The following is a 23037-nucleotide window of genomic DNA, read 5'->3' as shown; positions in this document are numbered from 1 at the left end:
CATTCATGGAATTGAATAGAAAGAATAAGACATTAATGTCCTCCAGAATCCATTAGGAATAAATATGCGTGTGTGTTTACATTATTTATCAATAGCTCCTTTTTTAATTTAGGGAAGTTTTTGGTGACCGGGGGATAGAGTGGGGTGGGGAATTTATGCCAATAGAAGCTGGTAAACATGAATGAATGAGGTAATGACCAACACCTACTATATGCCTGAAGAAATATCTTAAATTCTTTAGTATATATTTCAGTGCTAGAATACCTCTGGGTTTTTCTATTTTGAATCCTATCTTTTCTTTATACTCTTGTATTTTTATCTCCATGGTTTAAACAAGCATAGAAACAGTGACAAAGGTAAACTAAATGTAGAACTAGCCTTGCATTTCAAAGAATGAAAAAACTCATTGAAAAGAATAAACTTAGGTTGTATTCCTGAGAAAAAAAGAGTTCTTGTGACAAGTGGGTGGTGTTTAACTGTCACATCCCTGTGTCAGAAGTGATGAATCACAGTGCTGACAAAGCAAGCTATGTAGATCGGTGACACTGTCTAAAGTTTACAGCTCCAAAAGGGGAAAGGACTCATGAACATGGACAGCAGTGTGGTGATTGTGGGGGTAGGGGGTGTAAGGGAACTAAATGGTAATGCGAAAAAGTACAATAAAGATTTCATCGCAAATAAATAAATGAATACCTGCTGTTTGGGAGTTGGAGTGTTCTGTATTATAAACATTGTAAAATGTGTTCATATGTTACCATAATTTGCAGATACAAGTGCATATAGTCAATAAATTTAAAAAATCACTTAAAAATAATAATAAAGTTTACAGCTCATATCCACACACTCTCAGTTTCAGTGGTCAGGTCATTAATTCTAACATGGGAGGCCAGTATCATTGAAAGAAAAACAAATCTTGGATTTTTTAAATAACCACACTGAGTGGTTAAGAAATTCTCACACTTTGCCCTGGCTGATGTGGCTCAGTGAATTGAGTGCTAGCCCATGAACCAAAATGTCACTGGTTTTATTCCCAGTCAAGGCACATGCCTGGGTTGTGGGCTAGGTCCCTGGTTGGGGGTGCACGAGAGGCAGCTAACTAATGTTTCTCTCTCACATTGATGATTTTCTCCCTCTCTCCCTCCCTTCCCCTCTCTCTGAAAGAAATACATAGAATCTTTAAAAAAAATTCTCACACTTAACAATACATTTCCAGAGCAGAGAACATAACACTGATGTATAGGTAGGTAGATAGATAGGTGTACATAGATATATAATATATGTATGTTATATTTTAATCCTATTATATTTTTGCTTTTTTGTGAATCCAGATAGATTTATGGATATCTCATATATGTCAGTATCTGGAGTTGCAAAAATATAATACAACTAAAATGTAATACATGTCATAATCATGTGCATATGCATTCGAATGCCATCACAACAGTAAATAACCCACGGCTTGTGGGGGTTGCAAGTCTATGTAACCAACAGATAAAATAAATTACAAAGAAATTCATTACTGTTGGATTCAGGTTAGTGCATACTTAAGGGAGATTCTGCTTATTATCCTTGATTTTGCATTGTGTTTTAGATTACACTTGCATTATTTTTTCTTTGGGGAGAAATCTGTGGAGCAGTTATGTGAATTAGGAAATCAAAGATATATTTCCAAGAAGTAGAAAATTATGCAGCATGCCCCCAAAATAAGCAAAGTTCAATTTTCATATTAAAAGTGATGAATTCTTTATTCTCATACTATATTTTTAGTTATTCATCAGGCATTCTTTATCTATTCATTCAGCAACTATTTATTGAGTTCTTGCAGTGTACCAGAGAACACGCTGGCCATTCATTATGGTCTGTAGAAATCAAGGTTTCTTCTGTCAAACTACCCACAAAGCAGGTATTTTTGTGTTGAGTTGTATGAGTTCTTTATAAATTTTGGATATTAGCCCCTTGTCAGATGTATCATTGGCAAATATCTTTCTCCATTCAGTAGGTTGTCTTTTGCTTTTGTTGGTGGTTTCCACTGCTATGCAGAAACTTTTTGGTTTGATTAGTCCCATTTGTTTATATTTTGTTTTGTTATCCTTGCCCAAGGAGATATACCAATGAAAATATTAAGAGAGACATCAGAAATTTTACTGCCTGTGTTTTCTGTTTTCTTCTAGGAGTTTTATGGTTGAGGGTCTTCCATTTAAGTCTTTAATCCATTTGGAGTTTATTCTCACATATGGTGTAAGAAGGCTGTTTAGTTTTGTTTTTCATACATATCTGTCCAGCTTTCCCAACACCATTTATTGAATACAGTGTCTTTACTCCATTGTATATTTTCACTCCTTCTGTCATATGTTAATTGACCATGTAAGCATTGATTTATTTCTGGACTACTTATTCTGTTCCATTGATCTATGTGTCTTTTTTTATGCTAGCACCATACCATTGTAATTACTACAGCCCTTCTAGTATAGTTTGAAAATCAAGTAGTATGGTACTTTTAACCTTGTTCTATTTTCTCAAGATTGCTGTGGCTATTCAGGGGTTTTTTATACAAATTTTAGGATTATTTGTTTTAGTTCTGTGAAATAAATGTATTAAAATACATTTTGATAGGGATTTCATTAAATCTATAGATTGCTTTGGGTAGTATGGACATTTTAAAAATGTTCATTTTTCCTATCCATGAGCATGGTATATAATTCCAGTTATATCTTCTTCAATTTCTATCTTGAATATATTACAATTTTTCAAGTACAGGGCTTTAACCTTGTTGGTTAACTTTATTTCTAGGTATTTCATTTTTCATTGCAATTGTAAATGGGATTATTTTCTGAGTTTCTCTTTCTGTTTCTATTATTCCTTTCATTTTATTTTTAAAATTATATTTTATTGATTATGCTATTACTCTTGTCCTGATTTTTCCCCCTTTGACTTCTCCAACCAGCAGCCCCCCACTCCTTCAGGCAATCCTCCCACCATTGTTCATGTCCATGAATCATGAGTATAAGTTCTTTGGCTACTCTATTTCCTATACCGTACTTTACATCCCAATGGTTATTCTGTAACTACCTATTTATACTTTTTAATCCCCTCCCCTCACCCATCTGGCAACCTTCCAGTACCTAACTTCTTTTCTCTTGCTTTTAAGAGTCTCTATCTTTAACCTTTGGCATTTTAATAATGATGTGTCTTGAAGTGGGCCTCTTTGCGTCCATCATAATTGGGACTCTACACTTTTTGGACTTGTATGTCTATTTCCATCACTAAAATTAGGGAAGTTTTTTTTTCACTAGTTTTTCAGGTAGACTTCCTATTTCTTGCTCTTTCTCTTCTCCTCCTGGCACCCCATGAGATGAATGTTGGACCTCCTAAAGTTGTCCCAGGTGTGATCTGATGCTCTGATGTGGTTACTGGGCGTGTTAGTTATGAAGCCTTGTTGGAGGTGCAGGACAATTCAGCCACTGCCTTTGTGCAACCCAGGTCTACCTGGTATGATACAAAGTAATCTGCAGAAAACTGCCTCTTGTGAAGAGGTGCCTGGGAAAGGTTAAGCTATGAACTGAGGTGTCTGCCACTGATGTCAGGCTTGGGGCTGCTTAGCAAGAAGTACAGAGCATGCTGAGGCCCAGTGCTTCTTGTTTGGCGTTTGTGAAGCTTTAAGAGGTTTTAGAATCGCCTGCAGCATGGGCCAAGATGGGCTGTTTGTATGGAAACACCACTGGAAGCAGTTTGGCTGGGTCTTCAAGATAAATTGGGTGGAGTTTCAAAGAATCAACAGGACAGGTAAACAGTATTAGTCAGGTTGAGGAAAACTCAGATGTGCCTGCAAGGGGAAGGCTCAGCAAAAGAATTGTGGCTTCTGCCAGCATTTTTGTCTGGGACAAAATGCCCCTCTAGCCCTCATCTTTTTTTTTCTCTTTTTCTCTTCTTTTTTATTGTTGTTCAAGTACAGTTTTCTCCATTTTCCTGCCACCACTTTCTCCCACCTTCAATCCTCCCCGCCTTGGGCTTTATCCATGAGTCCCTTATACATGTGTTTGATGACCCTTCCCCTTCTTTCTCCCATTATCCCCCCTCCCCTCTCCCCTCTGGTTACTATAAGTTTGTTCTTTATTCCAATGTCTCTGGTTATATTTTGCTTGTTTGTTTTGTTGATTAGGTTACACCAATAGGTGAGAACATATATCTGTCTTTCACTTCCTGGCTTATTTCACTTAGCATCATGCTCTCCAGTTCCATCCATGCTGTGTGAAAGGTAGGAGCTCCTCCTTTCTTTCTGCTGTGCAGTATCCATTGTGTAAATGCACCACAGTTTTTTGATCCCTTGTCTTGAAGCCAGACTATTGAATTCCTTCCAGTATGTTCCTGGCACCTTTTAAGATGTTGCTGCAACACTGGATTACAGATAAGTAAGCCCCTCAGTGAGTAGTGTGTATACAGGCCATTTAATAGGAATTTTGGAACTTGAGCAGTCCTCCCTCTCACTCAGCCATAATCTTCACTGGTTTTCATAGCCAGAAGTATTGGAAACTTCTCTTCCTGGTACTGGAAACCTGGGTTGAGGAGCTTGGTGTGGGGCTAGGACTACTCACTCCTCATGGGGGACCTCCATTGCTGTTGTTTCCTTTTTGATTTGTTAAGATCTTATTTATTTTTAGTGAGAGGAGAAGGGAGAGAGAAAGAGGGAGTGAAACATCAATGTGAGGTTGCTTCTCACGTGCCCCCAACTGGGGACCTGACCTGCAACCCAGTCATGTATCCTGACTGGGAATTAAACTGGTGACCCTTTGGTTCACAGGCCAGCACTCAATCCACTGAACCACACCAGCCAGGGTTCCCTCCTGATTTCAACCATATCACATGGGTGTGGGACTAGCATATTACTTGTCTATGCTCCTCCTGCTGTATTGATGTGGCATCATCTTTATATCCTTAGTTATAGAACTTCTGTTCAGCTAGACTTCAGGTGGTTCTCAATGAGAGTTATTCTGTAGTTTAATTGTAATTTTAAGGTGGTTGTGTGACTAAGTGAGTATGGCATTTACCTTCTCCACTGTCTTTGCTGGAAGCCCCAAGCCTTTGTGGGTTTTAATCTAAAGTGATTATTGATAGGCATGTAGTTACTATCATTTTGGTTTTTATATTTCTGTTTTTTCTTTCCTTCTCCTTATCCTTCTTCTTGTCCCTTTAACATTTCTTACAATGGTAATTTGGTGGTGATAAATTCCTTTAACTTTTTCTTTTCTAGGAAGCTCCTTATCTGTCCTTCATTTTTAAATGATAGCCTTCCTGAGTAGAGTAATCTTGGTTGTAGGTCTTCGGTTTTCATCACTTTGAATATTTCTTGACAATCTCTTTTGGCCTAAAATGTTTCTGTTGAGAAATCAGCTGTCAGTCTTATGTGAGCTCCCTTGTAGGTAACTAACTACTTTTCTCTTCCTGCTTTTAAGATTTCCTCTTTTTAACATTTGGTATTTTAATTATGATGTGTCTTGATGTGGGCCTCTTTGGGTTCATCTTGTTTGGACTCTCTTTGGTTCCTGGACTTGTGTGTCTATTTCTTTCTCCAAATTAAGGATGTTTTCAGTCATTATTTCATCAAATAGATTTTTCATCCCTTGCTCTCCTTCTCGTACTCTTGTGGTACTCTTCTGGTACACAAATGTTGGTAGGCTGGATGTTCTTTCAGAGGCCTCTTAAATGATCCTCAGTTTCTTGGATTCTTATTTTTGCTGTTCATATTGGGTGCAATATGACAGCTATCACAATACAATTCAACCAAAATAGTCAGTGAATAGCTGTAAGATGTAACTTTTAAAATTAAAAGATTCTGATTTAAGAAAATAGCTGTGAGAATTCTACAATTCTCAATAGAAATTAGAAAATTGGAAGCTTAAAGTTTTCAGCTTTGTCTAAGAAGACTATTATTGGCATATTCATTTTAAAAAATAAAACCTTTATATTTTTGCCTATGAATTTCAAGAAGTTTAAATATCTGACAGACTATACCTTGTAAATTAATCATCCATTTATTCAATAATTATCCACTAAGTGTGTTCCATTTCCTAGGAGTAAGCTAAGTGCTGTGGATAAAACCATGAACAGAAAGGCTTTGTTACTTAAGTAAATAAAATAAAAATATGTAAATACAACACAGGATAAAAATAAGTTTCTGAGACAAAAAATAACAACAGGCTGGGGACCTGTTTTAGACAGATGCGTCCAAAGGGCCATCACTGAGGTGCTGACATTTAAAAAAGTGTGGAGAGTGTTATAAGTAGTAGGATCAGGCCTCACTGTAGGATCAGGCCTCACTGGAGTCCGGGGAAAAAATTGTAGTGCCAAAGCACTGAAGTAAGGCTTGCAGAGTTAGAACACATAGAGTGAGGGGAGAGTGGACTGGAGTGAGTCAAAATCACCATGAAAACTAAAGTAGAAAGATTCAAAATACAGATTTTTGTGGATAGACTCAATCAACCTCACTCATGTAAAGCCATACATCTCTGCCTTGAGTATCTGAATAGCTAATGATACCATTTATTGGGATTGAGAAGGCTAGAGGTGGGGAAGGAAGGGCAAGAACAACTTTGCAGAATGGAAATCAAGAGCCTTAGGTCAGACATGGTAACCTTAACATGTAAGGATAAGTATCAAGTTTAAGAATGGCTGGCCCTGGTAGGTGCATCTCAGTTGTTTGGAGCATCTTCCCATGCACCGAAGGGTTGTGGGTTCATTCCCAGTCAGGGCATATACTTGGGTTGCAGGTTTGAGCCTGGTCAAGCTGTGTATGGGAGGCAGCAAGTTAGCATTTCTCTCTCTCTCCTTTCCACTGTCTCTAAAAACAATAAAAAATTGTCCTTGGATGAGGATAAAAAAAACAAAAAAGAAATGGGAAGGATGCTTGAAAAGGAAGCCTAAAAACTTTAATTTGCTTGTATAAGATGAGAAATCATTCTGGGAACTCCAGTCAATTCCCTCCCTGGATGTGTGATGTGTCCTGATGTGAAATGCAGAAAGTTTTAGTTGGATATTTCAAACTTTTCAAAGAACAAGGGAAGGGTGTGAAACCTCTTCTGGGGGCAGGCTCCACCTTTACTCTTAAGAAGAAATTAATGAAAAGGACAAATACAGGCCAAAAGAATATATCTTTTATGTGTGTGTGTGTTGTGTGTACCATTTTTATTTGAATGTATGGAAGAAGTAGGAAGTATACACGTATTCAAAGAATTGTATCTTGTCTACTTTAGTATAGTCTACTTTATTTGTATATCAGCATATATTTGAAAGAATAAAAGGGGAAAGCTGTCTCCATTGAAATGATAAGATTTTGAAGTTATTAGAATGAAACTTCCTGGGGGAGGTACTTTTTGCCTGACATTATCTCACTGTCTACTGTCTTTTCTTGTCCTTAAAACTTTAAGCACTTTAGTATTTTCATCTCCTCTCCCATGAGAACCCTGAAACAAAAGTTAGAAACAAAATGAGGACAAATTCTTTAAAAAATCTTTTATTCTCAAAAATTGATCAGCTGGAGGTAGGGAAGGAAGTAAAATGCTAACTCAAAACCATTATAAAATGTAAGCTGATTTTCTAGAATACAAAAATCCCCATTATTTTACTGGATTATATTTATATATTAAATTGTGTTTCATGCTGGGATTTATTATATGCTTTTTGTTTATTTGTTTTTATATCCACTTGCTAAGTTTCATAATTTATAATTTTTATGGATTTAAGTAGCAGTTATTTATATCCCCTTCCATGATAAATTATTCATTTATATAATTATTATTATATTCTGTGTTTACTATGTACCATAATACTGTTCTATGGTCTTTCATATATTGGCTTATTTAATTCTTATAACTACTCTATGCAGCAGATATAGATATTATTATCAATCTCATTTTATAAATAGAAATAGAGAAAAACAGCTGTTAAATCACTTGCTCGATATTAAATCACATATGCAATAAACAACTGACTTTTTATTCACTAAGCATATTCCGGGCTGTTTAACTAAACTTTAGGTAATATATGTTTAAGATACTAAATATAATTTTAATATTGATCTAAGAAAAAGATAGTATGGTAAATCTATTATGTAAATTATCGTTCTAAATTGTTTGTAGCCAAATTGAATTGCCTTTTTTATATTCCACTGAGATCATACAGCATTCTCTCAAGTATAGAAAAACTCATTCATTTATATATTCATAAAATTATTGAGCACTTACTGTGTGTTTATGTACTTAACATACTTCAGTCAATAAGAGAGACAGAGATCCCTACCTTCCAGTAGCTTACATGCTAGTAGGGAAGACAAATAATAAACATAATACCTAAATAAACAGAAAATGAAAATGAGATGGTAAGTGGCAGGGAAACAAAAACTCAAAGGTCAGAGGAAAGCAATCAGTATTGCTAGGGTATGGGAAGAGTGGTTTGCAATTTAAGTGGAGTGGTCAAGGTCAGCCTCACTGCTAGGCTCAAGAACAGTTTCACACCTTTTAACTTCAAAGTTCTCTCCAGATAGTAATACATAATAATAATCTGTAAATGTTTAGTGCTTTCAGTTTCCAACACCATAGTTTGTCTCATTGGATAAATGCACACATAAATTGAAATACATGAGGCAAATTATCTCATAAAGAAAATAAGATTTAGTAAGATTAAGGAATTGGTGTTTCTTTCCAAGCAATTTTTGTCAGTTGAGTAACAAGTTGTAAGACAGACTAAATGATTCATGAAGTCAAAAGGGGCTTTTTAGTTCATGAAATAATTTGCCTTACTAATGATTGAACTTGAACTTTACAATTTAGGAAAATAGGAGTATTTTTATCTATTTCATGAAAAATTAAGCCCACACATACAAACTCATTTAAACATCAGATTAATAAAACACATGTGTTCATAAGTATGTCTATGTTTAGAGAACATATACATAATTAAAAGCATTTATTATAAACTAAGATTTGCCTGATTATTGCAAAAATATAGACATCAATACAATTACCATAAGGGAATTTGCCAAAGACATATAGATTGTGTCTCAAATTAACATATCCAAATGGATCTCTTTTCTCCAAAAATTCTGCTCTTCCTCTATGACCATCTCTCAGTTGCTCAAGCAAAAATACTAGATTCCTCTCTTTATGTCACACACCATATCTATTTATTAGCATGTCTTATCTCTACCTCCAAATCAAATGCAAGATCCAATCAGTTCACACCATCTTTATGCATACAACTTACCTAGGCCATCTTGACCATAGCAGTTGCCTGGTTCACTGTACCTTTCCTCTCATTTGGTTGTCTCTCTGCTTCCACTCTTGACAACTTTCCCCGCAAACCTTCGCACCTTCCGTTCTTCATTCATCAGCCAAATTGAGCTTGATTAACACATTGAAGTATATAAATTTCAAAAAGTTGTAACTCTCAAGCAAATGTTCACACATTAAACATTTTTAACCAATTAATGGCAGATTGGAAGAGTTTTAAAGCTGGTTCACAAGATAATTAGGGAAATGTGGTATATGGGAACATCATGCTGAAATGACTGTGCTGATTTTGAGACGAAACTTGTTAATGTCCTACAGACAATGAAACTGTGACCTTTGGGTTGTGTTTTCCACCAGTAAGACATCATTTGCATCTTTAATGGACAAAAATCTACAATCATCACAAATTTTACAAAGTCTGGACCCTAACAAAAGTAAAAAGAATGTCAAATAAAAGTATGTTCCCCTAGAGAATTACAAAATCCTTGACAGAGCCTATTGGACATTGCTCCCGTATAATCAAGAAAGCACACAAAGCCATCCTTTGGCCTTATTTCCACCAAGTTTGTGATCTTTTTTCTCAATAAGTATAAATCTGGTTCTTTGGCTCTATTTAAAAACTTCTTCTTAGAACAAAATGCAAATTTTCTATGAGATATTGCAGAAGTCTACATAATCTGGCCCTTAACTCCCTCTTTGGCTGTATCTCTTTCTATTCTTCTCCTCATTCCTGTCCCTAGCAACTGATCTTGCTGTTCTTCAAACATGCCTTACTCTGATCCTTTGCTCTTGCCTTTCTCTCCACCTACTGCTCTCACACCAGATTTAGATGCAACTGCCTGAATCTTCATGTTGTTCAAGTCTCTGTTCAAATGCCACACACACACCTACCACATCTATTACATTGCTTCTTAAGTCTTTATCTATAGAGCTTACCATGATATGATATAATAATATTTTCCTTATGTTTTAAGGGGGTAAATGTACTTCTATTAATATGAGGATATTCAAGAAAGCAGTACTGTTCCCACTTTGTTTGTATATTTCTTTTTTATTGAATGTATTGAGGTGACATTGGTTAATAAAATTATATAAGTTTCAGGTGTACAATCCTACAGTATGTCACCTGTATGTTATATTATGGAAAGAAAGTCTTATGGAGACAGACAACAGTGTGGTGAATGGCAGAGGGAAGGGGTGTATGGGGAGGTAGAAGAGGGTAAAGGGAGATAAATGGTGATAGAAAGAGAAGACTTGGGGTCACAATAATATTTCTTTACATTTCTACTTATTTATTATCAGTTTCCTTTATTAGAATATTAAGGAATGTTTGTTTTATGCTTAGACATATTCCTGGTACTTTTTATAGTGTGTGGTACATAATAGTCACTCAATTATTGAAGTGCACATAGACACAAAATAGCAATGTATCAAAAAGAAAATTTTTCCTCATAACATTGTTTCTTATTTCATAAGAGACAAAGAAGAAACAAAGACATAATTCTAGAAAGCAATAGTAAAGCACATGTCTTACCTGGGATCAGGGCATGGAAAGACCTTGTTCTTCAGAAGAAAGAGCACACTGGGTCGAGACCTGGAGACTGAACAGCTCCACACTGAAATGGCAAAAAGTCAAGGCAGCCCTCTCAGGCTGGTAATATGAGCAAACTCAGACAGGTGGGCTTTCCTCATCAGAAAGCATTGTCTGGTAATCAACTAGTGATTGATATCATAAATGAATGGACATGGATTAACGATCATTTGGGGAGCAAACCACTAAAAGGCACTGAGAGCTTGCTGTATCTGAGGCACTGGAACTTTACCTATGTTACCTCATTTCATCTTCAGCAAAACCCATTGAGGTAATATAATAACTATTTTTGAAATAAGGAGACCAATACTCAGAATTGAAAATTATACACAACTAATAACTGGCAGAGCCTGCATCAGGATATGCATCAATCTGAAGTCCATGCAGTTTATGCTGACCTTTACTGCTCCCCACTACCTATCCTCATACACATATCAGGGATAGGAGATCAAACAGAGGCACTTTAACATTAGGAGGCCAACCTGCAGATTGCAGAAACACTCACGGACAATTCTGGAGGAGAACTTGGTGAAGCTGGGTGATTGAAAGACACAAGGCAAGGTGATAGCCACCAAAGTCTTCAGGGCTGGAAAAACGGCTAACTTTTAGAAAGATAAGAATGTAAAGATCCTAAATTCTAAAGAGAAACAAGGGTTTGATCACAATAAACAATATGAGAAACCAATAAATAATGTTAGAGCAGAATCTTCTCAAGTTGAACATGTGACTACATTTAGAGTTCCTGAAATTCTCACAACCACAGCCAAGATTGTATGTATCTTGCAGGCCCTGATGTATTTTGCAGCATGATTCCATCAACAGCAGATAGATGATTTCAGGAAAGAGAGAGAAAAAGAGAGAGAGAGAGACCTAGGAAGAGAGTGAGACTTGTGTAATTCAATTTATTGCAATAAGTATTTTTTAGCATATACTGTTTACAGAATATCATGCTGGACCTGGTAGTACCAAGAAGTAAAAGCTATCTCCTCTGAGTCCTTTAGCCATAGCTGAGCTTTGAATTTGAAGAGCATGTCATTCAGTAACTGCAATCCCTACTTTTAATTCATTACACTGGAAATGAGAGAATCTTCCTTTCACTTTGGCCTCACTGTTTCATATAAGTAGTTCTGTATTAAGTTCATAAATCACTTCCACACTATGAATTCCAGAGGTTTTCATTCACACTCGGTTACAAAAGACAACTGAATTATAATAAAAGTTGCTAAACCAATGTGGATCACGGAGGAGAGAAGTTAATTCTTGATTTGGATTGACACCAGTTATTTTCCTCACCAAGGTACATACAATTTTGAAAATAAGAATAAGAATAGGATTTATCTCTAACAACAACTAGCCAAATAATTCTCTCAGAGATAAAGTATAAACTCATACTTAAAAATCAGTCCCTCTGTGTAAAATTATATATTTTTGTACCAACCTCAAAAATCACAAGGAGGAACAAAAGTAAACCATGTGTTGCCTTCTCTTAGCTGTTTTTCAAAAAGAAAAAAGTGACAATGCATGAAATGAAGAAATTATATAAAAAGCACTAAATTCAGATGCACGGTACATTTATTTTTAAATATCTGATTTTGTTTAAAAAGTGACTTTTTCATTTGGCTGTGAAAGGTAGGTCATTTTTCAGGTTCCTGAGGAAAATTACTAATCCCAGGACAGTGCTTGCTGCCCAATGAGCTACGCAATGACTGCTCCTCTATGGCGGGAGAGGGAAATAACTCGTGTCTTCACTCCTCACATGTTATGATTGTTCACAGGCTCCTTTCATGTTAATTCTTTTCAGAACACTTGTGTTGGGTAATGAAGAAAGATCAAGGGTTCCCTTTCATGACTACAAAGTTAATTACTGCAATCAGAGAGCATTTTCAATAGTGGTTGGTACTAATGTCTATCAAGTTCTTAAAAGTATTCATTTGCTTAATTCCCAGACAAGTCACCTAAAATAAAGGAGTCCATAAACGTACTTCAATTACCTTGCTGATTTAGTTATCCCTTTCCCCACCCCACCCCAACTGAAGTTCATTGAAATGGAGACAAAAAAAGACAATGAACTTGGTGGTAGGTTAAAAATAGAGTAGTTGTCATAGAAAAATGATCCATTTCCTTTCTCTTATAAATAGATGAACAATTTGAAAAGGTGTTCATTATAAAAAGAATATCTGATTTGATAGCTGCATGAGCAGATTTTGTTTCAAATCTGAAAATTAAAATTACATAAGGCTTGGAATTAAACTCTTTCCATTCTGTTCAGTTCTGAATATATTCTGAATATATGTTTAATATGGTAACACCAATGTAATTCTGAAAAGGGTACAATAATTAAAATATTACTACTAGATAGAACCATATTACACTATAGAACTATAGTATGTATAACTAAATATATATATTGTTATATATACTATAAGACAAAAATCTGAATTTATAACACAAACAATAAACAAAAAATAATTTAGAGAAGGGTCTCAATATATAGCTTGGGACAAAGAAACCTAGATCCTAGCCCGTCATTTAGCTACTTATGCTACAACAGGTGAATTTAGTCACTCTAGGAAGATAATAAACTAAAGAAGGGAAAGCATCAGTTATAATGTTGCTTCAAATAATAAGCGGTCATTTACTTGCTGTGAGATGGTAAACAAGTTACTTCAGGCTTCTAAATTTCAGCTTTTTCAACAGAAGAATGGGTATGATAATATCAATTATATGGATAATTTGCTAGCCTTTTCAGGTGTTCAGAAAAGATGGTCCTCTTCCCCAGAACATACTATCTGAGTCTAAGGCAGATTCCATGAAGAGAACCATGATGCCTTTTCAAGTTATTGAAAAACAACAGTAAAACTCCTAAGAGAAAAGTAACAGACAAAGTTTTTCATACAAAAGTGTATTTGCCTGGAAAAGTGTATATTATCTTAACTTCTACTTACACATGGCAGATAGAGCTGAGGTATGTTTGCTAACAGTCAAAACTGATTAATTAATTCTTTCTATAAACACTTTCTGCTCTTTGACTTAGAGGTTAAGTTACCAACTGAATGCTCAATCTGTCTTAAGTAGGTTGAATTCCCCTCTCCCCACCCTCCCTACCCTCAAGGTACACACAAAATGTCCATGTCTTAATTTGTGAACATCATTTTACATGGAAAAAGGGACTTTGCAGATGTAATTAAATTAAGAATCTGTGATGGGGAAATTATCCTGTATTATCCAAGTGGGTCCAGTGCAATTATATGGTCCCTATAAGAACAACTCAGGAAGGTCAGAGGGAGGAGAAAGAGGAAGGACAACTGTAGCAGGGATTTGAGGGATGAGGACACAAACCGAAGAATGACAGTGGTCTCTAGAAGCTGGAAGAGACAAGGAATTGATATTCCCTTAGAGCCTCCCAAAATGAACACAGTCCTGTCAATACCTTGATTTTAGCCTCACAATACCCCTTTCAAATTTCTGACCCTCAGAACTATATGAAGTTTTAAGCAACCAAATTTGTGGCAATAGAAAACCAGTACACTATCAATGCATCTCTGTGCTGCTGATAGCTCTCCAGTTCTATAAAGTTGAGGTGTATCTCTTGCTTTTAGCTCTTCTGTATTAATAATGATCACAATGACAATAACAACTACAACCACAATTGGCATTTACAGGACTCCTAATCTGAGTTAGGCACTGACTTAGACATCTTACCTACACTGTGTTTATAAGGGAACCTCTATTAAACCTCTATTTTACAGATGGGACGACAAAGACCAGAATTCCAGTCCAGGCCTATCTGATGCCAAAGCCCATGATCATCTAAGCCACTGTGCTATTCTGGACCTCCTCCCTCTATTCCATCTTCTCTCCCTTCCTCTTAGATCCTATTCCATAGGGGAACATAAAGGAAAAGATGCCTATTTCTTATATTTTTTTCAAAGCGAGGTTAAAAGAATTAAAACCTTGACCTATAACCATATATAAATAATAAATATAATCTTAATTATATACATTAAAAAAGAGAAGAAAGGGCAGAGAGGAGAAAATGAATAGAGAGGGTAAGGGAGGGAGAAAATTTGAAACACTATCCCCAAATACATTTAATTAACTGTTCCCATACAAGGGCTTTGAAAGTTGAGAACATCTTGAAAAGGTGAAGAGAAGTAAAGATATTAATAGTGCAGGATTAAGCATAAACCAAAAAAGAAAAATTAAAAGATAGAAATAGACATGGCTTGTAGGCAGAACTAACGGAAAACCAGCATCACTCAGGCAAAAAATTCAAATTAGGAAGGGACACAAAATGTTGACACAAGTAAGTCAGGTCAGTTTTCAGAAAAGCTTAACTGCCAGGAGTGCGGACCTGATTTGTCAGAGGAGGGACAGCCTCTGTTTGTCCTTCAGAGGGGTTGTGAGAAAGAGAGGCGGGTAGCTGTCATTTTTCTTAGCTTTTGCTTTTTCTATATAATGTTCCTAAAAGCTGAAGTCCAGAATAAATCTTGAAATGAAGATAATTTTTTTAATGTTTACATTCATTCAATAACTACTCCTGATTTATATTCTAAGTTCACGATTTAGAGGTAATAAATATTACTTACATTTGAAATGACTTCCTTACTATAAAATTGAAATCACCTTGCAAACTTATTTTCACAGACTATATACACAGTGTATTACAGAATATTTACTCAGCTCAAAGAGGCAATAACTCCCTCCATGGAATTATAAAGCTCTTCTAAAATGGACACAAGCTCTCCTCTCCGGTTCAGGAGATGTTTGGGGTCAGAGAGCAAGGGAAGCAATCCAAACCCTGCTGACTACTTTGTCTATGTCTCTCACTCATCCTCACAATGTTAACAGAGTGATTTTATTGTCTCCATTTCACAGATGAAGAATCTGAGGCTCAGAGGACTTAAGGAACTTGACCAGTTTTATAGATACCAAAAAGGGAAGCTAAGTCTGAGTTAAGATTGTGTCTATTCCAGGGCAGAGGAAGACACTAAAACAGACATTTTAGCTACAATTTCCTGTTCTCCATCCATTTTCTAAAATAACAAAGATTTGGACTGTTTGGAAAAAACAATTGAACTAGGGGATTTACCAGGGCTTCCCAGGCTCCTCCTGACAAAGAAGCATTGTGCCTACACCACAGTCCGTTCTCAACAGTTTGGGAGCAAAAGTCCCTCAAGGCTCTCTCACTCCACATAGAAGTTTCTTGCCTGAAACCTCCTGCTTAATTTTTTTTTATTTTAAAATATCTGGAATCCTAAGACACAAATGAATAGTTCTTAAAGTCCAATTTTCTATGTAAAAGCTGGGAAAACTGGTGAATGCCTGCTGAAACATTAATACCTGATGAAGACAGAGAACAAGATTGATTCCTGAAGTGAACCCCAAAAAGCCCTGGGGAACAAATCTCCAGAACAGGGTCACACTGGCCATGTTTACAGTTTTCTCCTCCCCTGCATGTCAAGAGACAGTTCCATTTCACATTCTGTAATGTCTTTCCTGTCAAACCACACGTCTTAATTTGAGATTCAGAAAATTGCCCCTCCTCAATGTATGTTCTTTGCCAGGAAGCTGTTCAATTATGTAAATGTGTTGAGACCCTTACCCAGACAGGGGGCACTAATAAATTTTTTACAAGCCTCTGAAGATCTTAAATGACATACACAAAACCAGTGATTTTAAAGTCAAAAGAGAAAGTTGAACCATAAAAGAGAAATGCAGAGGGAAAAGCCATTAGATTGTTTCAGGAAAGTGACCCTTGAGTGTGACCTGCTTGTTAATTAGAAGAGGCTGAGATTCAGAAAGAGCAAGTTCACTCTAATCCCATCAGCTACCTTAACAGAATAAACAGAACTTTCTGCAATTTACTCGCTTAGTTGGAGCAAAAACCTACCAGGTTATACAGGATAATTAGATACAAAACTTACTTGTCTAAAATCTTCAGTGCTCTACCCCTGATGTGGGTATTTAACCTTCCTCAGAACCTGACTCTTGGTAGTTCTTTGGCTGTTTTTTTCTCATGGCTTAAAACTTCAGCAACGAGTACTCTTACTGGCTGCTCCTAAAATGCCATCCCCCTCCCGAATGTCCTGTACCTCCCACTGAATGACAAAGCATAAGATAGGAATTATCAAATTAATACCAGTCAGGAGAAGCAACACCAATTTTTAAAAAAGAAACTCAAAGTATCTATAGGTGCTGCTATTATAGGAAATTTGAATTTTCTGTGTATTTTCCTTTGTTTTCTAAATTTTGAGCATGCTATATTTATTTAATCAGCATAAAATTTTATTTTTTAACATGAATGTAAATTATACATTCCATCCCATGCTAAAGTACAAAGCCAACTGATCTCACAAGTTCAGCCACACTGAAATGGTTTTGTAAGAGTTTGGTCAAGGGAAGAATTTCAGAGTAGAGAAAAAATTCTGTGTCATGAGATGAGGAGAATCAGCATTTCCCAGGGATGAGGGAGAATACAAATCACACCTATCATTACTAACCTCATCTAGCATGAGGGCAAAAGAAGCTTGGCCTGACCCAAGGTTAATTTACTATCTCGTTGTGGCCTGGATGGATATTCTGCAAAGATCTCTGGTGGATGGGTGTTTATGAGAACAGGCTTCATAGCATGGTCTCCACGAATCTGGTAAATCACCACAGTCCCAGCTGGCTGGCTGTGTCCCACAGATATTTCCCACACAGAGCAGGTCTGTCTACATATGGGATTTCCATTAACCCCCATTCATGAAACTGTAAAAGTCTAAGTTTCATTCTATTAATTGGCAAAAAGAAACAATAGCCTTGGAGACAGGAGTACCTGAGTACCTACCTACCTCTGTACAACTAGCCCAATTGTTTCTTTTAAATAGACTGATCAGAAGGCTAATTCATAATCAGAAAACAGTTTAAATCAGGGGCGTCAAACTCATTTTCACTGGGGGCCACATCAGCCTCGCGGTTGCCTTCAAGGGGCCAAAATAATTTTAGGACTGTATAAATGTAACTACTCCTTAACTGTTAAGGAGCTGAAATTATATTCAGCCATTTGAAGGCAACTGTGAGCCTGATGTGGCCCCCGGTGAAAATGAGTTTGACACCCCTGGTTTAAATAGTATCAAAGTAAGAAATGTCCAAATCCGTAGAGAATTTTTATGAGTTTATTTGAGCCAAACTGACAACATTTCTGGGAAGCAAAATCTGATTGGATTGAGAAAATGGCCCTTTTACATTTATTTTATACATCAGAATCAAAGAAGACATAAGAGGGTTACCTGAAATCCATTGGTGATAGATTAGGGAGGTGGAAGAAAGCAAAGTGGAGAAATCTCTGAGACTGATTAAAAAGTAAAAGGAATAGACACATATTTCCTTTACATTAGTGGGCATAGGATGGTTAACAATGAACATTTACAGCAAGTAATAGAGAGAACAAGTATGCAGGAGAACAAGTAAACAGTGAGGGGTTCTATGATCTCGTGCTCTGGTGGGGGATAGTGCCCTGACAGGTCTGGAAAAAAGGAGGTTACTCTGACATTCCAAATGTATGTTATTATAGATACAAAAAAAAAAAAACAATAGACAGCCTCAGTGAAGATAACAATTGACCCTTGACAAGGAAGACATAGGCCTACCCACCATGACTCACTTTTAGTTAGGAAGTTTTGATTTCAGACCGTCCTATGTGGTTTCTTTCAGTCTCTGAGTTTGTAAGGCCCACCAGGCAGGCCTCTCCTGGGCTCGTCAGGTTTAGTATGTGGCCATCTTTGTCGTCCACAGCAGCATAAATGCAAAATTAACAGAGTTAGTTAAAAACTAAAGAAATTCATTAAAAAATGGTTTTCCAACCTTTCCACAGAGTCTCTTTGTTTCCACTGAAGTGGTTACCATGGAAGGTTTTTGTTCTGGTCTGTATTGTGAAGTGAAGGTGGAGCCTGAAATCTGATTTTCAGATTCTTGGGAGAAGCCTCGTGTCAGTCCCAAAATACTAAATACAACTTTAACGTTTACTTTTATTTGAAGTGTGTTTTAATTAACAACACGGAAGCTGCCTAGGAAAGTGTTTTCTACCTTTCTCAGCCTGAGCAAAAAATGCCTCACACTATTTAGAGAAGCCAGACATTTATCTTATTTATGTCCCAATATCTTGACACAGAACACAATTAGGGATGCTAGAAAGTGGAGTGCTGACAATACTGGTACCATTTTCCTATGGTACCAGTTTTGGATGTTTTCCAAAAGATCCTGGGTATTTCTATAATAATGCATGTGACTGGGATTACTCAAAATTATTGTTTCTGCTGTCATATGTCCTTCCTGGTGGCTGGGAAAAAATTAATGATCTGTGATACATAAACTCAAAAGCATTTAATTTACATTAACATCAGTGTTATTAATTTATTCTCTTCTAATCTAGATATGTATTCCACCCATGATAGTTGAAATTATATGCAATAAAACTGCATTTAAAATCAGTCTATACTTTTGAATTTTTGTAATCCCAGACATATCCAAATTAGTAAGTTTTTTTCTACTATTCAAACCATAAGTACATTCTGTTATCTAGAACTAAACTGGAAAACATAAGTTTTTAACACTATTTCTCATTGTAATAACCCGAAGCCTGTTAAGAAACTGAATATAATCAGATAAAGATAAGCAATGTTCAATTTAAATGCATTTCATTACATTCTTATTTTTGAACATCTCATATGGTAACTATTAATTGGAATATTATAATAACCCAAAAAAACAATTGGCTAATCTACTGGGTAAAAGCTACTTACTATAATTGAGAAGCCACTCAACAGAATGAATTTAAGAGCCTCAGAACTAAGAATCCAGAAATTAATGTTGAAGACTAAATTTCTTTGTATAAAATAAGACAAACTCTGGTAGAGATATTGTAATGAAGAAGTTAAGGAAATCTCCTCTCCATGGTGTTAAAGGTTAAGGCAGTTTAGGTTTGGTCTTATTATAAACTACATCTAAGACTATTTCTCCCTTATTTTCTGCATGATATGTTTCCTTTGTTTTTAAATTAAATTAAAATAACTCATTTTGAGTCACCCATGATTTGCCCAACTACTTCTAGCAGTGTTTGCTAAATCCAATTTTTTTAAAACCAATTTATTCAAAGTAGAAAAAAATACCCAACTATAACTACCCAAATTTACTGAAAGACCTTCAAATTTTGGATCCAAAAGGAAGATTCTTATGAGAAACAAAAGCTTATACATCTATAAATGCTACAAAATTTCTAAGAATAGCCATTTGTTTTAAGGGTATTGGCTGAAGCTGAGCCTCCCTGAATTAAAAAGAATTATACTATCTACATAAAACTGACCCAACCCCATATTTGTATGGATATTCCCATATATACACATATACATTGGACCTTGGCAACAATACTGTGAAGTAAGCATATGGGAGTCAATCCCCACCTCATTATACTGAGGAGCAGACAGTCAGGGCCTCATCCAAGATCACACAGCTAGGAAATATTCGACAGAGCCAGGACTCAATCTAGGTCTTTAAGAAAAAGCCCTTCTTACAGTCCCGATTCTCAAAGTAGAAGATATTAAGCCTACCTGAGTGTAAACAAATATGAGGCCATATAGAAAACACAAAGAGAAAAGAAGACCAGTTCTCAGGTTATCTGGGGAATTGTCTCAATGCTTTGCTTCACTCCTTGGCTGGGACCATTATAGCCCAGAGGATCATAAGGGTTGCTCAAACCTGGCTGGCCAGGTCTGCATCCCTGCATCTCTTTCTGCATGCTGTAGGGTATACTCTGGTGAGGACAGGGTGCAATGTACCCAGGTGGAAGAGGACTGTTACATCAGGCTTTCACAAGTGGCTGGTACCCCTGCTAGATGACCCCAACAAGCAGGCTTTGAGTGTCTAAGTGGAACACAAAAACACAGGGTCATATTTTTAAGAACCTAAGATTCTAAAATAGTCCTTAAGGGTATAGGGTTTCTATTTCATTGAGGTTCTGATAAAGATAAAACCACAAGCTGAAGCTCAGCTTTAGGCTCCTTAAAGGACTCAATGATCATTGTCCTTTTGCCATTACCCTTTGCAAAAATCAAGCCCCTCTACACTGTAAGGGAAAGATGAGGCAAAAGTAAATAGAACAGTCTTAATCTTCACCTTGCCCTTTCTTTCTTTCTTTCTTTCTTTCTTTCTTTCTTTCTTTCTTTCTTTCTTTCTTTCTTTCTTTCTTTCTTTTCTATCTTTCTTATATCTTCTTTGGCTCTGGCAGACACTCAGGTATCTGACAGTTCTAACCCAAAAGAACTAATGCAGTGCCAGCTTCAACAGGAAGCCTGTGTGTCAAAAAGTCACTGATGAGAACTACTCTTGACATGAGTAGATGACATGAGAACTACTCTTCAGGAGGAAAACTCAGGCAGAATAAACATAAAAAAGAACAACCTCCTAGGATATGGATTCCCACAAGCTGTACAAACTTTCTTTCACTAAACAAATAATCCCAGAGATGAACTTTTGTTTTCATATTTTGGGGACATGTTATAATGATTACCTTTGGTTTTTCTCACTGGAAAGCTTGACAATGAGACAAGATATGTTTTTCATTTTTTTCCCAGCTGAATGATCTAAAAAGATATTTCTGGATTCTGAACATTTCCTATGTGAATGATTTTATAAAATTTAGTGTAGATTTTGTAATCCTCAGATATAATTTTATATCAGACCACAAATCCTCAAACTCATGCCCCAGAAATTCCACCCAGTGACAAGCAAAGCTTTTGTTTACTAAGAACCACTCACTTCACATTTTCCCACTCACCAATGTATCGTGATACTCCACTCCCTCAAAGAGATGGGAGAACCCACACTGTAGTAAGTTACAGTGTGAAAGTTTCATGGGATTTCAACATATTCTGAAAAGCGTACTTTGAGAGAACACTTTTGAAATTTAATCTCAGATAATGGGGTAAAGAGAGTAAGTAGACACAAAAGAGAGACATATGACTAAATATCCTTGGATAAGTGGCTTGCATCCAAGTCATTAAAAAAAAATCAGAAGAATATGTCAGTGTCAAAGTAAGACTTTGGCCCTAAATCCATATGGATATATAAATGGAAATGGTTCAGTCTTTGGGGAAATCCAGGTTTAAGCAATTCACTGCAGTTTGCTCATGTTGACTTAGTAATCGTTTTACAATGATTATTTTCAAATGTCTTACCTCGTCCCACCTTTTTCACCTGCCTCTTCTCAAATTTCTGGTCTCCTCTCACACAGGAAGTGTCTGAGTTCTCTTACCTCAAACTGTAAATTTAATTGGGAACAGAGAGCCACTTGCCCCTTGAAGATAAAAGATGGTTTAATAAAAGATTTATTTGAGAAGGGCCTGCTTCTCACCTGTGCTACAGGAGTGAAATGTCATTTGAAACTTATGTCGCACCCATATCCTGTATTACAATTGACAAAAGCATACAAGGAAGGAAATTTTCATTTTGTTCTCTAGGAATGTGCATTAATTTGCTCATCCTCATTCACCTTTGACTAAACTAAACCTGGACTCGGCCAAGTGGAATGATTCATCAGGAAGCACATGGAAAGTTACAGCACAGTCAGAAAATCACAGTGCCATCACAGTGTCAATCGAACGTGTTCTATTGAACCATGACTTCATTACCAGTCCCTGTAATTGAAGCTGACAAATGTGTTTATACTTTTTAACAAGGTCTTTTCTACTCTTAATCTGCCCCTAGAGGACATCAGGCATAAACATTCAATGGCCTTTAAAATAAATTGAAGCTTTGAGATCTTTTATAAAATACCCCTCCAACAACCAATAAAATTTACCCAATTTGCCTCTATTTATAAAGTCATTTAATTCCATTATTTTCTCTGTTCTTGTTATCTTAAGTCCTTTCTTTAATCAGGTAATGATCGCAAATATGTATTCCTTTGGCCTATTGTTTCTGACCCTGCTCAAATTTCACATGGCAGCCTCTTTCAAACAGTACAATCAATATTTGTATACTGCTTATTAATAAAAAGTACTAATGTTTTCCTCATTTTTTCATGGGTATTAAGATACATTTTTTAAACCAAGCGCCTTTTTTTATAGCTATAGATAAGTAAAGTGAGGCACATTATTCTTAAGTTTTGATTGGGTTTTTTAGAGT

General features: G+C 36.2%; 1 protein-coding gene across 2 annotated transcripts in view; it reads left to right on the top strand.

Annotated features, from left to right (window-relative positions):
• GRM3 (glutamate metabotropic receptor 3) overlaps nt 1-23037 on the top strand; it is a 201798-nt gene that overhangs the window by 38833 nt on the left and 139928 nt on the right. The window lies entirely within an intron of this gene.

This window comes from Phyllostomus discolor, chromosome 10, assembly GCF_004126475.2.
Source record: "Phyllostomus discolor isolate MPI-MPIP mPhyDis1 chromosome 10, mPhyDis1.pri.v3, whole genome shotgun sequence".
Lineage (NCBI taxonomy): Eukaryota > Metazoa > Chordata > Mammalia > Chiroptera > Phyllostomidae > Phyllostomus > Phyllostomus discolor.
This window is presented reverse-complemented; position numbering and strand designations above follow the sequence as displayed.